The sequence below is a fragment of the Lepisosteus platostomus genome, chromosome 10 (assembly GCF_059453375.1).
Source record: "Lepisosteus platostomus isolate fLepPlt1 chromosome 10, fLepPlt1.hap1, whole genome shotgun sequence".
Classification (NCBI taxonomy): domain Eukaryota; kingdom Metazoa; phylum Chordata; class Actinopteri; order Semionotiformes; family Lepisosteidae; genus Lepisosteus; species Lepisosteus platostomus.
The window spans coordinates 56,178,091-56,194,525 of NC_142620.1; the positions used below are offsets into that span (position 1 = coordinate 56,178,091).

At 38.6% G+C, this 16,435-nt stretch overlaps 1 protein-coding gene across 10 annotated transcripts in view; it reads left to right on the forward strand.

Annotated features, from left to right (window-relative positions):
• Nucleotides 1-612: 612 nt before the first annotated feature.
• enox2 (ecto-NOX disulfide-thiol exchanger 2) overlaps nucleotides 613-16,435 on the forward strand; it is a 186,028-nt gene continuing 170,205 nt past the window's right edge. For 7 of the 10 annotated variants that reach the window (XR_015924979.1, XR_015924980.1, XR_015924981.1 and 4 more), the window contains exon 1: nucleotides 614-761. The gene's annotated coding sequence lies outside the window, so the exon portion shown is untranslated. Of the gene's footprint in view, nucleotides 762-16,435 lie in introns of all 10 variants that reach the window. The other 3 variants (XM_088597498.1, XM_088597499.1, XM_088597494.1) reach the window with 2 other exon arrangements.

Sequence of the window (16,435 nt, forward strand, 5' to 3'; positions counted from 1 at the left end):
GCATACAGGAGGGAGTTTTCACACCGACGTGGAGGTGTGTGTGTAGGGAGGGGGATCTTCCTTGTCAAGACTTTTTTTTGGGGGGAAGGGGGCAGATTGATTACTTAAAGGAGAGGGAGAGCCGACATTTAAATGAACAGCTCTATGTACGTGGTGGGGTTGACCAGTTTTCGTCGTTTTGGTCATAGTTCACTGAGCAAGCTGACAGATATATTCTGTCATCTCTGCCGGAATTCTCCTTCAGTTTAGACGGTCTCGTATGTGTATTTCAAAGGTTTTCTTTTTCATCAGTTCTTCCAGCCATTCAGGGACCTATACATAATTGCTAAATATTAATAAATACAGACCTTCCAATATGCCTGGTCAAACGCTTTTGAGTTATTTCTATTATTATTTCAGAGCTTTAGCTACAGTTATCCAGAGGATAGTGTATCTACCAAATATGGAGCTTAGTGATGTTAAATACTGTATTTTATAGTCTGCATATACAGTACGTTACAAAGTCGATTTCAAACGATAGATATAGCACGCCACGGTCTGCTTCTCTTCGCCGTTAGGTGGCTCTGTCGGCCACCCATGACAGGAGGAAGGAAAGTAGGTCCTCCTGTTTCCCAGAGTTCAGAGCAGAGGTCCGCGTCCCTCTTGCTCGGCAGGTTGCTCTGCTTGTTGTTGTCCGCTTGCTTGGTAACCAGGAGGAAATGCGAGGTTGACAAGGGACAGCGGACTAAACGTCCGATTCTTGAACGAAGCAGTTTTAACACGTAAGTGTTCAACATTTCGTTCATACATGGGTAGTGCATTCGGCTAATATGAACCTTTGCTTCCTGTTATGCTGATTAATGTGTGCAATGCAACGGCGTTTCCTTGCGGCGGAAACTGCCCAGTCCAGAGGCACTCACAGCTGCTGAAAGTTTCAGTTGTTTTGGTCTGCTTTCTCCAAGCTCATGTTCCTCTTGTCTGAAGGCGCTGGTATACTACTGGCTGGCCCAGGCGTGTTGTTAGCTGTTTGAGAACCCAATTCATATCCGGGCGAATGAAGTGCTGTAGATTATCCTTAGTGACAAGCAAAATTCACCCGTTTTCCTGCGTCTTCATTGCCTTTCATCCCGGAACCACCAAAGTTTGTCCGTTACTTTGAAAAGCTGGATGTAGTCCGTTTACTGCTAGGCAGCGACTGTTCTTTTTATTTTCTGCGCTAGTCTTAGAAATCTGACATCGGACTATTCGCAGTGCTCCAAGCATGGCTGAAACTGGCACCGGCTAGTCTTTAGTAGTCCGCTAATTTATAATGTGGTTCGTCTGAAGCACAACTGCAGAGGAGAAAAAGAGAGCGTGGCTCCTTAAACCGTAGGCATGAGCGCATTAAGTTTTCCTCGTCCTGTCTACTCTAGGTTTGCTTTAAAGGGAGTTTTCCCCTTGGGAGGAATTCGCAAACACAAAGTGACCTCTGTCGAATACAGGGTATGAATGCTGCTTTGTTTCGCACCGTGAATATCTTGCAGCGTTTCACGAAAATCTCGCTGTTCTGTTATTGGTCAGCAGTTTGTCCATTTGCTTAGTGGACGCCTTTGTCGACTGCGAGTTACAGCACATATGGTTAGCAATCAAAACGTTATCACTCAGTTTATGCATGAATATCTTCAGGAAAATAATGTAGACGGATTTTCGATATTGATTAAGGGGGTTTGGCGTCGTTTTAATTTATCGAGATACACTCCAGTGACCTTGACTGGAGTAAGCATTTAAACACCCATTTAATGAGAGTTTATTCTGTACAGGTGTGGAGGTGATTTAATCTGTTAAATGTCAAGCCTGGTGAGATTCGACAGAAGGAAAACACAAGAAGTAACCAATTCACCCTGCTTATCAAGGGAACAACACCTTCAGTATGCTGACTGAAACACCCCAGTTTTGCAGAGCCCTCTTTACTGATGATCAAGGTTGTGTAGATCATGCTGATGGATGTGAGCGAGTTTGGCACTGATGTGCAGAACTTTAGTCTAATTGTTTCCAGTGGTGACAACACACACCACCAGCCTGTGACTCTCACAGCAGAACCCCTGTTAATCAACCCTATTGATGACAGATGTCAATCATCATAATGAATTTACCTGTCAGGTCTGTTCAATAAAATGTAAGTCAATCTGTTCTAAAAAAATTATATGTTCGTCATAAAAAAGTTTTTTTTTCCATTTGTGTGGTAAGTTTATTTGATGCTCGTATCCATTGTGTTACTGTTTTCTTTGATATTGTTTAGGTACTGAAGCTCTCGTTACCGATATTATTCTCAAAATGTCTTTGTTTAATGTCACTTCAAGACAATGTAAGACATTGTGTACACGCTAGCAAGAACTTTCTGATCGTCCTTTGTGTTTTTGCCAAATGTCTATTGTAACAACTCCAACGCACAAATCCTATCATTGACTTTTTGATGTGATTGTAATGAGCTTAGTATGTCTGATGACTCACTGGGCTGTAAATGCCTGTTTCCCTTCATGTTTGTGTAATGTTTGCACACCAGAGAAGAACTTCATTCCAATACCATGCATGCAGTGACATTCAAATACATGCAACTGTACCTGTGACTCATGTATAGCTTTTTTGCTAAAAGTGTATTGGGTTTCCTGCACATCCCATGGTTCAGATGCAGGTATTCAGTTATTGTGTCAAAAGACTTATCCTTAATAATAAAATCCAAATCTGTGTATTGCAAGCAGCTGGTTTTTCTTTGGGTGACATTTTAAGAGGCTTTTAAGAACTTCTGTGTTTTTTAAAAAAACAGTTAACTCATTGATGAAATACCCAAGGTCTTTGGGAATGGCTTTATTGTATTATTGATTCGCTGTTCACCAGATCTTTTTCATGATGAAGAAGGTTACATTCAGTGACGGTGTTAGAGTAAAATACCTTAATGACTTTCAGAGTTTCAGAGTTGAATCTGACCCACACAAAGTAGTCAAAGTGTGGATTATTTTTGTGTTTTTGTAGATCTAAATTGCAAGTTATTACCTGTGTTAAATGTGCATACTCTAATGTTGTGAGAGCTTCAGGTTGAGCAGAATCCTGTTTCATCCAATTTTATTTTATGGAAACAAGGCAGTCAAGGACATACAATGTAAATTAAGGGTTTTATTACAATAAGAAAAGAGGGGATGAGAAAACGGTTCTCTTTGACAGCCCAGTGCTGTTGAACTAACAAAGCCTACAGCAAAATGTCATTACTGTGTTTTTAGATTTGTTTTGCAGGGAACGATGTGTCAAAGCGGTTCTTTTAATAAGAGCAAAACTGATTACTGAGTGAAAGTGTTGATTTGACAGTTGCTGAACTGGAGGTGAAATGCTTCCAGACATTTTTGGCTGCCTTGTGGACTTGCCATTTAGAGACTGGCTGGCACCTCACTGGCAGCCAGAAGATCCCAGGACCTGCGTCAGGAGTGGCATAGAGGTTGCAGTGTTTGTTTAATGTCCAAAAGAAACTGAAGTGACTGAATGTTTTTGATTTCTTCATGAGTTTTGCTAAAATAAAAATTGAAAGTGAAAAGCTGTCTCCCTGGTACATCTAAGTCAGGTGTGCTATTACAGCTACTCCTGACAGGTACTGTGTTTTAATTGATTTATGCAGAGTGTTTTTCAAGGAAGCAGACCTAGATTATGAATCATTTAATTCTTCATATTGTTATTAATGTTTTGCCCAATGCAAATACTTTTCTGTAAATGATGAAAATGGAGTCCTAATGCATTGTTCAAAACACTGTGAGCGTGCACTTTTATTCATAATAATAGCATGCATTTAAAATGTTTTCATTATTAATACCCCTTTTGTCACATTTATTTAAATATTTGTTGAAGAAATTTAATCAACATGTTTTCTTTTGTTTTGTTTTTTTGCATTTTGTATGCAGACCTAGTGTTGCTTTTTAAAAAGGCAAAGAAGCATCAAATGATAATGCTGCATTTTTATATATTCAGAAGCTATTTTTGTCTTATAGTTGAGAGTCTGGTAATGGCATTATAGTAGTTACTGTTACACTTTTATTGATGAAATCAGCAGGAAATAATAGTTCTGTTTGTACAGCTGACAAAAGTGTCATGTTGGATATATTTGTATGGACTGATTACATATATCTGTGCTTTTCTTTGTCAAAGTGCTCCTCCTTGTGTGCATTATTGCATATACAGTATGATTATTGTTTTCATGAAACAGGTTTGGCTCATGTAAGAGATAATTTGAGGGTTTAAGGATGGTGGTGGTGGAATGAAGTAATTGACAAATGCATTCAATTGTTCTAAAGGGACATCACAAGAAAAGGAAACTTGGCAGGCTGTAACAATTCAAAGCAAACAAACCTTTGTGAAATGAACTCTTGGCCTATTTAAATACATTGTTCATTGCAGCAGCTTTGCTAACTTCATAGTCTGTTTAACAGCCTGAAGGCACTAGTCAGAAAGACACCTGTATTAATGACTATTTAATTACATAAAAACAAACCAATGATTTTTTTGCAATGATCGTGGAGTGAAAGCCTTGTTTTAATACATTGCTGAGCTTATGGGTGAAAAGCTTCTGTATTTTTCTGGATACCCCATGGACTTTGTTATGAGCCATTGGCTAAAATAGGGTGATGTGGTCATCTGTATGTTTCTACACTATATCTGTAATAATTCAGACAGCAGCCATCTGGAAACCCCTGAACTAGTTTTAGGATTAAAGTCTTCCAAATCTGTTTCATTGTGCACTGCCTAGCAGGGATGAGATACGTTTAGCAAAAACTTAACTGCTCAATGAAGATCATGTTATTACTTCTCAGCGAACAGTTTCCATTCTTAGTTATCTGAACAAACTTAATGTTTTTGACAGGATTCTCTCAATTTCTAGACAATCAGTGCATAAGCACTGTTGGGGCAAACCCAGACCACTGCTTATGCACAAGAATATTGTTTCATAAAAGGTGGGGCTAGGCTTAATTAATGTTCATATTCCTCTTATTACTGAAGAGTTTTCTGTCTTTCAGAAACTCATCACACATGAAGGACCTGAGTCAGCGCCTACATTTGTGGTAGGGTCTATTGGAGACGCAGTGATTGAAGTATTTGGGGGACTTGTGATGTCCCTCTCACTGTTCTGTGTCGTGGCACCTTTAAAATGAAAAAGATATGGTCATTCCCATGGCACATTAATGCTCATGTTAACTTGGTTTATTATGTTATAGCTCTAAATCAACTATTTTAGGATTCCAAAAGAAAAGGAGGATGTTGTCAATGGAAGTAGACCGTACCTGTCCCATCTGACAGACATGACTTTAAACACAGCAGTGGCAGTTTAAAATGTGTCGACACATCCATTCGGACAGTATTGTTGTCACGTAGGCTGGGGCTGCTTTGGAACTTGTCCTTCCATGACAACTGTGCTGTGATGGGATAGATGTTATGATGGCAGAACGAGAGATATTATGAAGGCAAATAGGTGCTAGTTTCACACTGCATTTCCGTCACTGAACAGCCTGCGACTGTGTTCTTCCTGCTTCAAACAACCTTGTTCAGATAGCATGCTACTTTTTCTCTAATTTTATATAAAGATAATTTTATACAGCGATTTAATGAGTGGAGGAGTTTCATTTTAACAAAATGTGCCCTAGGCTTATGGTTCCTTCTTAACAATGTAGAATGTATTTATCTAGGGTAAACCTTGCTTTAGATGTGAAAAAAGTGACTAATTAAAAAATGGTAGCGTTGCAAAAAAATATAATTAAGGTTTCCTTAGAAAAATGAAGAAAATAAATGTACTTGAAATGAATGCAGCTCAAAGCATTAGAAAATAAGAAAATAAACGTACTTGAAATGAATGCAGCTCAAAGCATTACCTGTAGCGTCATTAAATGGGCCATCTCTTAGCATAGTACCGCTACTTAAATACAATACTGATGTAAACTAACATAATCTTGGAATACCAAATACTCTTGTACTGTTCCAAATGGGTTTGAGGGTGTATGCAAAATCAAACTGCACACATAATCAAAGAATTGGTTGGTAAAACCTTTTTTCTGCGCTGATATTTTAGTACATTTGTATCTGTTGAATCCTCCAGTGAAGTCCTAATCAGCTTTGAGTGGAAATGAATGATGACGGACTGTTACACATTTCTAATTGAAAAGTCTCATAAACACTTAAAAAAGTGTCAGAAATCAACATATTGTACGTATTAATAATGTATATCAATCCATGAATCTGTTAATACAATAACTGTAAAACCTGGCCTGTTCAGAACTCATTGCTGTCCTGCTTTGCATCCTTTATCTATTATCTGTAAGTTGACTTGGTGTGGAGAACCTAGAATATTTCCTTGTTTTACTGCTGCTGGCTTTTGCTTGTAAAATCGTGACATTTCAGACTCTGACTCCCATTACAGTTCCCACTATCAGGAGTTTGCAGGTCATTTTTAATGTGACTTGTGATTATGGCTTTTATCCTAAAATTGGATCATTGGTGCTTGCATTTCCTACTGACATTAATAACTCATTTTCGGACTAAAATGGTGATTGAGATGCACGTGTGTGTTTCAGCCATGGTCTCTTCTATCTTTCCGTTAGTAAGGGAGCCTTTTGTTCCCTGTTCTGCAGCTGTGATATATCTTCATGTTGGGATGAGGACGTGGCTGCTATTGAGTCGTGCAGCATGATCAATATGTATTTTATTAAATTGCTTCTCGTACTGCCCCTGGCCAGGAGTCAAATCTACCATGCTCCATTAAAGAGTTGCCTGATGCTTACTTCTGAACCAGTTCCCGGTCATGAAATGTTTTTTTTTTACTGACCCTGATGTATTTTTCCCTCAGTTTTAACGTCCTGGTTTATCATTGCTTTTAAAGGGATACAATTTTCTTCTTGGCAGGATCTGTAAAATATACATTGCTGGTAAAAAGGTGGCTGGCAATTTTCCCAGGAGAAGTTACAATTTTTGTTTTTTTTCTTTAAAGTAAGATTAAGAGCAGATTAATGTAGCAGAAAGAAACATTTATGGTTTCAATAAGACATTTTTTAGCAAGAATGGGGAATATGTTTGAGTCTGAACAGATGTGAGCAATCAAAACTAGGAGGTTTTTACATTTGCTGATTACTTATTCTGGGTGTGTTACAGTTAGAGTTTTGTTCTTGCTGTATGGGGTCTGGGGTTATATTACTGTACCCACTATTCAGAAGACAAATCAGTTATGTGGGAGGATGGAGCTGTCTCTTTTTGTACTTTCAGCAAAATCAGCAAATTAGATGGCTACATCTTTTTTTTGGATACAAAAAGATAAGATAATTGCCCAGGTTATAGGAGTCCACTGCTTCAAAATATATTCTGGCTGTCATATAGAGATTTAAATGTTAAAGTCTAATGCAGTCTCTTCACAAAAATGAGAAAACAGTAACATGTTGTATTAATAGGCTTCAGTACCAATAATAAGTTTGCATACAAATCTCTTTGATTAGATGGGGTACACACAATCAAAATGTGGTACTTTTGTTTATAAACTTGGATTGTGTGTTTTTCTTAACAAACATGATCTTACATTTAAAACTTATTATTTAATTTGGCCTATACAAAAAGTTTAATTATATATGTTATATAAATAAAATTAAACTTCTTTTTGAAGCAGATGTTGTCTTGGAGTGAACTTTTGTTGCATAATATTGTACTTTATTAAATGATTCTGGGAGATACTGTCGGTCTGTAGCTTTGTGCAAATTATTTGTGGAATAGGTATTGTAAAATACAGTTTTAAAAACAGAAATATATTTATGCCTTTTATTGTGTATTTGTTTTTGTTATCTAATGTGAATTTATCATAAGGTTCCACGCAGCATTTTCAGGTAACTGTAGATGTGGTCTGGATTATAACTTTATGACCTTACCATTCCTTTTCAATAGCTTCTGCAATAATAATACATGCGAATGTTCAACATTTCTTGGGAAGTCATGTAAAACGATCAAGACATTTACAACTAATGGTAAAAACCTTTTTTAATGTGTAGATAGTTCACCATGTAGCCCTTGAGATGCAAAAATACAATGAGTGCTCCTAAAAATGGCATTATTTTGCCGCTGAGCTATTAGAAGTGGTGAGATATGACTCTTTCTCTGGTGTTTTGCATTTAAACGTCAGTATCTTCCAAAGCCACTGAGGTTGCAGGACATATCATACACACATAATCGCCGGACACTTCTTAGATCTTAAGCACACATTGTCGAGTGGCATTACTGTGCTCCTGTAAACTGAAATTGACAGCTATGACGAAGGAAAAAACTATTACAGGATCTGTACAAAAAAGAAAATATTTTGTTTTCTTAGCATGTAATATAATACACCACAGGTGGGCAAAGACATCTGATTTGCCCCGTATGAAGTTATGGGATGGAGTGCAGGAGGCCTGGTAGGCTGTGCGTTTGTGGTCTATGACACGATCTAATCCCCGTGAATAACTCCTTCCATGGTGCATCTGCAGCTGTGGCAGATCTCACAGCATTAAAAATAATGCTAAGCAGAATGCCCCTGATTTTCTCACATCCGAAGGAATCTGAGCTGTTTCTTAATCAGACTGTTATTCCATTGCTCTGCACTTGAGAAGACAGGAGAAGAGAAGCAGGCTGCCAGTGTGAGTGCCCCCAGGGAGGGTTAATATTCACTGACCCCTGGTGCAGTCGCTGGATGGCACAGTTGATCCATACAAATTGCCCTGGACGTCTGAAACCATTACTGCTGCAGGCTGAGGTCTGTGTCAGTGGGAATGGACACTATGACTTACTAATCATCTCGCAAAATCTGCTCTATTTATTCACTTTGTTATAAAAGTAAATGTCGCTCTTTATTCCCTTTGTTCTGTCTTTGTGTTTTAAAAGCCAGAGTGAACGGGGGTTGTAGGGCAGCTGGGTTTATTTTTAGCCTGTGCCGTGATGAGAGAGAAATCTTTGCAGTCGGGTGAGCAGAAGTTGACAAGTTCAAGTCCGCTTTGCGGAAAGAGAAGTGTTGGGGATGATGAGCTGCTGAAGTGAATTGGATGTAATAATTGAGTAATGGGACCCCAGACTGGATTAGTGCAGTGCCCTGCTAACTAGCATTTCTGGCTCAGTATACCTTACAGCTCATTCAGAAAACACATTGAGGGGGAAATCACTAAGGTAAGATACACAAAGGGGGCTTTGCCTCTCAGTGCTAGAGCACATTAGAGGCACTTTTCAGGTTGGCTCTGCCTTGATGAGGATGAGCTGATCTCTCAGTGGGATGTGTCCATTATGTGCACACACACCTGTGCAGGGTAACGTTATCTCTGAGCGCTGCCCCAGGCCCATCTTCAGTCCCTCAGAGACTCCAGCTTTCTCTCAGTATGTCCCTTGACTTGAGAACCGCTTGCTTTAAAATAAGAAACGCAGAAGTGCTGATGTGTGGTTTTTTCTTTCTCATGCTACAAATACAGTTTGTGCTTGTCTTGCCTCGTGGCTTTATCATTACTGTCCCTGTTATTAAGCTCCCTGAATGATGCTGCAGCACGAACAAAGCTCCAGATATCCAGTACATTCTAATTACCAGGGATTATAAAATGTTCCTTTATGCCAAATTGTTTGCAATCCCTAGTAATTTCCAATTTGCATGGTTTTATTGTCAATTACAGTGTTAGGGATGCTCTTTTCCCTCAGTAGGTATTTTGAATGGCATTTATCATTCATCTTATCTTTTTAGAAACTCTGTAAATCTGATGTACATTACATCGTAACTTGGGGCAGTTTAATTATTTACATATACTGATGTAAAAAGTTCACATATAAACAGTGGTATACAACTACAAGCCCAACATTTGTCCAGAAAGAGTGAGATTGTATTAATCTATAGCCTAACATTTAACTATACTTACAACATATTTTATTTTCCTTATTATTATCCTCTGCATTTTAATTGTACCATTGTGAAAATGTTTTAATTTAGCCCAGATCGCTGTGCTGCAACATCTTGTTTACACTGGGGGGTCTGGTAGGTATCTGATTTCACTGCTGGAAGCTTTAATTACTGTTTTGTAGATAAATATTGTTCTATACATAGATTTTTATCATACTGAGCTATTTATGTTCTAGTGTGAAAATCCTGCCACCATTATTTATTTTATAGCCGTTCTGCATTTTATCATATTCAGTCTTGGGGCACATTCTGTATTGTACCTTTACTGTTGCAGTAGTTTAGCAGTGAACATCTGTCTCGCTGCTCTTCCATCGTTTCACTTGTGTGATGGTTTCCATGGCCACACACAGATGCTCTATCATGCTTGCAGCTAATGGACCAAACTGTACTTCTGACAGCTCTCAGGAACTTCCTGTCTGTTGCCTGGTTTTCTGCAGATCCAGACTTCAGACCTCTCCCTCATAGCGCAAGGTGGTCGCCGTGTGCTTTTCAAGTAATTAGAATGACCAGCTTGAATCTTCCAGGCTGGCCGCTTTTTGTACCTCAGGTTTCTGTCCTCCTCTTGGCTCGTGTGTTTTAAATTATTTGAAGATTAAGCTTGATGTCTGACATTTAGCCTTTGGATGTCTGATTTTTGCATTGCTGTCACAGCCGAATCCTACAGATGCAGACATATTGCTTTGTGATTAAAGAACACAGGGCTTCATGGAAATAGGAATAGGTTTTATTGGCATACTTAATCTTTGACGCTAAATGGTTTGTAAACTCTGGATGGTGAGAAGTGGCTTAATTATAGGGAGCCCTGGTGAAAGCCTGGCATACACTTGAGTTGTTGGAAAATTTCTGAAAGGCAGAATTAAAAATTTCTTAGAAATATCCTGTTTCCTCATGTCTTCTTCAATTGCCACTTTTAACACAAACTTCCAGGGTATCTTTTAAGTCTTTAATAGTGTAACCCACTGTATTTTCTAATGTTTTGTTTAAGCTGTACATTTTTTTACATGAATGATATTATAGCATGTCTCTTAGTTGTGTGGTGTCATCTTTGTATGGCTTTAGACTTCCCATATATCCCAGAGCTTGAAGAATCATCCTGCTCTGACAGGATATAAAATCCCTAAATCTTTTTAGCCTTGAACAGAGGCTATGAAGGGTCCTGATACCATAATTCAAAATCCTCAAAAGCAATGATGAATTCAGCCCAGTGGACTTCTTCAGAATCAACATTGAAATGTGAACCCGAGGAAACAAGTAGAAACTATAACTAAACTGAGAACACGAGGCATTTCTGTGCTCAAAGGACTTTGGGGAAGTGGAACAGGCTTCCCAGCCATGTAACTGAAGCCGGTGCCTACCAGAGACAGCTGGGTGAGATCCTTGGATCAATAAGCTGCTAACAAGAAAGCATGCCAGATGGGCCGAATGGCCTCTTCTCGTTTGTAACCTTTCTTAATCCTTCTTGCGTTCTGTTGGGATTTCTCAGCTGAGTCTGGGGAATGCATAGCATTTGGAGCGAGGGGGAGCGGCTTGCAGTCCCTGCTGTGGGCTGTTTGTTGGGTCACAGGCAATGAAGGAGGAAGTGCAGGAATGGCCTGGGCTCTGCTGGAGTACAGAAGAACAGAGCTTTCAGTGTGTTAAATGGAGCATGTTTATTGTGATGCACCTGTTTATTTCCATGCAAGATGAAACTTTACTGGGTAGGCAGAAAAGAAGAGGAATTGTGTCAGAGATTTGGGATACCACATACCTTGTTAGTGCTGTGTGTGAGGGATTTGTTTTAGATAAAATGTGCTAATGGGGTAATTAATGCTTGAATGCTACCCATATTGATCTTGAACTCTGGTTACAAAGGCTGGCATAACCTTGCTACGGAGCTTCAACAGACCTGGAGTTAGATAGCATGATATTGATTTTTTTCTTTTTCTGAATCACCTATCCTCAGCACTTGTGCTTTCCACTGTTCATTTCACTATAGAGATTTTTCCCCCTTTAAATCCAAGTATAACTCTGTTTTTGAGGGTTGGATGCAAGGTTTAAAAGGTTGTATCAGCTGCTGTCTTGCTCCATGGGAGCAAGGGGAAATTTACGAAATGCACAAAACCTTGTTCAGGTTCCTGGAATGTGTTTTTTCTCGTGTCTATTTTTCCATAGTACTTGGGTTCTGGCAGATCCAGTGTAAAATCTCAAACATTTAAGTGTCCTTTTTCTCAGGTACTTCAGTTAATTTTCAGCATTATATTGATAAGCCCTGAAGCATTTGAATTTCCGATGATATTTGACAACCTGATGCCTCTGCCGTGAAGTGAGGTGTGCACTGGGCTGGCTGTTGTGGAAGGGGGAGGCACTGCACCCACAATATGTCCACTGTGATTCGTGTGGAAGATTTGTATCCTAGCAACACGAAGAGAAAGCTCTCGCTAGTGGGTATCTCTCAGTACCAGGCTGTAAAGGGGATCTCTGTCTGAGCTCCAGCGAACAAATGTTTACCTTCAATGAAATCTTCTGCAATAATAAGAAGCTGTGCCAGTTAAGTGATTGATTAATGATTAAGTGATTGATTGCTCTATGCTGATATAGATCTTTGCTCATTAGCAGCTCTAATTACTACAACACTGTGCCCCCCTCATCCCCTCTGTACTATGTATCATAGTTCTAATCAGAACAGAAGGAAATTATGACACGGGCTACACATTTTTTTAAGTTGTCATGTCAGACAGAATGTTATCAATCTGAATACTAAATTAAAATCTACTGTGAGAAAATTTTGTATGTATTTGCCTTTTTCAATACTCATGGGAGAGTAATTTACGTTCCCGCAACTCAAGTCAACATACTTATCTCAGAGCCATGTTGGATTTAAAGTGAAAGTTTTAATGCTTGATGGTAAATAAGGCAGTGAGACTTTTGTTTTCTCATTGAGTGCAGAGTGTACTGTTTCAGAGGAAGGATATAAGTCTACAAATGTTCCACGATCAGGGTGCTCGTTTAGGTGTCTGATAACAAGGGGACTGTGTGTGTTTTCCACGGTATGCTACTACTACAGGTGTGTATAGCACTACCCAAACTGTAGTGATGTCTGCTGTACTACAGTGTTCAGACTAGACACAATAGTATAAATAATTAGCTGTGATTTATATCAAGAACATCAAATATGCCACAAACGTTTATATAATATAAGAAACATTGTAAAAAACAAAGAACCATTTTGTGTTCTTCACTATCGGCTTATTGAGCTATGTGACACTGTATGGCTGTCTGAATATTTAAATGTATTGTGATTCATGCAGAAATTCAACAGCATATCACAATATGGTTGGCAGTGTTGGTCTGTACAGTATATTTTCTTGTGCAGTGATAAGAGAGAAGGGGACTAATGATTGCTGCTTCTTCAAACAAACCCATCAGCACTGATAGTAACACAGTTCTCAGTTTATGAGATGGCATAAATGAGATTCTGAAACATAAAGACATTTTGTCTCTTTAATTTTTATCCTGGCTATAAGTACGTGTGTATTTGTCTCAAGTTGTTTTTGGTTTCCCCTAATTGCTAAGAAGAAGCTAAGCAAAAGTGTTTGTGTGACTAGATAAAAAGAGTTGAAATGCAGTCCCTGTGCAAGAATTGCCCTGCAGGGAAACATTAACCAGTTTTAATATTCAGTTTTTCTGTAAGAAGACACCCGAGGGACAATTAAATGATTTGGGGACTTTTTTTTTCTTTTTTTCACCTCATTTGTCAGAATGTATTTCCAGAAATGATGCACTCCATGCAGAGTACCCTGAAAGTGATTTCAAGGAGACAAAGATCCAGCTCTATCTCTGTAATTTATTTCTCTTGTTTGGAGTAATGCGAAGATCTCTTCAGTGATCTGCCAAACTACTTCCATTTACATTATTGTAATCTAGCTAATTACTTAATTGGCCTTTTATTGTTCACTGCTTATTAACAGAATACGTTTTTTGAAGGATTTTATCCTTATTCTGTAGCTATTAAAACAAAGTGCTACACAGTAGACCTTAACACAGAGACGTTTTGTAACATCTTCCTTTTTCACTGTTTAAATGGTGCAAAAGTATATTTCCAGATTCTAATTTGTTTCATCTGTGTAATCCAAGTGGGGAAAAATGCATCACTGAATTTCTACAGCCCTCATCATACCGTAGATAAGGGAACATTTTCCTTTGTCATGCAGTGATAAGGTAATTATATCAAGATAGCACTGAGTGGAGGTGGGCGAGTGAGGAAGTTGGTTACATTGCCATGTATCTTCAGGAAAATGGTACCAGGAGGTTTCTCTCATTGGCAGGCACACTGATTTTGCTTTCTGGCATCTGAGCTAAGGTTTCTGAGCCGTGCTGGCATGACTGATGACTGGCATACAGTGTTCTGAAGAAAAATCTTGATTAATCTACTTGGATGTCCTCGTTGGAACTGATCTGTCAGCAGGCTGATGCAGATATGTCCTATCATAGATTTATGTGTTTAAAATTATCATGGAAGTGGTAACTCCTGTTAGCATTAAAAACAGTTTTACTAGTTTTCTAACATTTTCACCTTTATTGAAAGAGTCATCCATGAATATTTTATATAAAGGTTAGTCAGTATCATATGACTAATTTGCAGTAGCAATGGAAATCGTATAACTGTATGCTCTTCAGTTTTCTTTTTTCTTAGACATTTTTGTGAGTCTAAAATACTGGAAGCTCCGTTTAGAGACCATACTCCCACACATTACAATAAAATGCCAATCTGATTTTAATTTTTTAAAGGTGAGGGTTTAGTTGAGATGTATTTTAAATCTGTATAAAATGAAAACCATATGAGAATGGTGTGTAAGTGGGATATTTGCTTGCTGACTTTCAGTCTGGGAGTCTGTCTGCTTTTTGGATACCTCTTTGATGAAGTCATTCCAGCACAAGTCACCATCTTTCTATGAGACCTTGGGGTTCCTTCTGTCAATAATTGCCCACAGTTAGAAGAAAATCTGACTCATCATAGGCCTATCCTGTTGTAATCCTTGCCTTCTGGTCTAAGAAGTATGCTTTTGCCTGGGAAATCTTGGTCAGGACACAGAAAGCACTGTGCTTGTCTAGCATTCAAGCACGGAATTAAGCACTTTTCTGTCGTGGTTCATTACCACGCTCTCTGCATCTGACTGAGGTTAATGGAGCCCTAGTTGTCAACATAAGATATATGAAAGAGCCATTGTAATATCTTCTGAATGGACCACTTACAAAGCTAGTGTCATATCTTTTGTTATAGAAGAGGTATGATACCTATACTGATGGATGGCCTAGTCTGTGAGGGACACAAATGTCAGATTATACATGAAGAAGCAGTGCTTCCAGTAGGCTAACAAGCACACACATTGTCTTGGCTGATAAACCCAGCAGAAACCTGTATGCTTTGGAAAGACATCATGCTGCCTGAGTTGTAATCGACTAAGACACAGACCTCAGTGTCATGGAGGCTGATTTGGTTACTGCTCGTCTTTTCTTCTTTTCTTTGTAACTCAATGTGCATACCATTGCTCCGAGTTAGTTTAAGTGTGCCCCTTGATCTGTGGAATCTGTATTTCAGTTCTTTTCATTTAGGTATTCTTCTCTGCTGAGCACCAAATATATTTGTAAAGTTTATATTGCCAGTGTAAAATGCAACAGAGTTAATCTCCTGGGATAGCCTGTGACCAAGATTATTCCATTCTCGACAGGTGAAGGCTGAGTCCCTGCATATAAGGCTGTACATAGATGAAATCCAGCGTAACCAGTATTCCTTCTCTCTGCTTTTTCTTCAGAAGCATATTAATGTGTCCTTCTTTAGTTATTGTTCCATTTGTGGGCCAATGAATATTTCTGACTCTTAAGATTCTTTCTTCAATGAGAGATACCAAGCTTGTTAGCTTGGCAAGGTGCTAAATAAGACAGTATAGCATGCTGCACCCAGCAGTTCTTCATTTTGTTATGCACAGTGCATATTAAGAGCACAACTGATACAATAAATGATGTCCTGCACAGTGGTGGAGCTAAAATATATTATTCCCCAGGTTATTTTGTTAAGTGCTGTTAAATGTTGAATCCAACAAATAAATGTTGTTGATGTGAAAGAGATGGGGTTTCACCCTTCAACTTTAGTGCATTCTGTACTGGAGAGGATTAATCATCATTAAAAACATCGACCCTCATTCATGGGATTTATTGGCAATGTGTTGATTTGGATGAGACCCAAGGCAATGGATGTAATTTCAGTATGAAAACTAGTGTTTGATCTCAGAGATTTTGCTTATTACGGACAGGGCATGGTATGTTTTGATTTTTAGCAGGCTTCTGAGAAAGTTCCACATAAAAATAATCCTGAAATTGCAGACAACGTAATGCATTGGAACTGATTAATTGTTAGAAAACAAAATAAGTGAAGGGTCACCTGTAGAGAAATGGGATGCTAAGGGGCACACATCATGGATTTAAAAGGTAGTTGTTGCTTAACTATCTTGTTAGAGTTGGAAAACA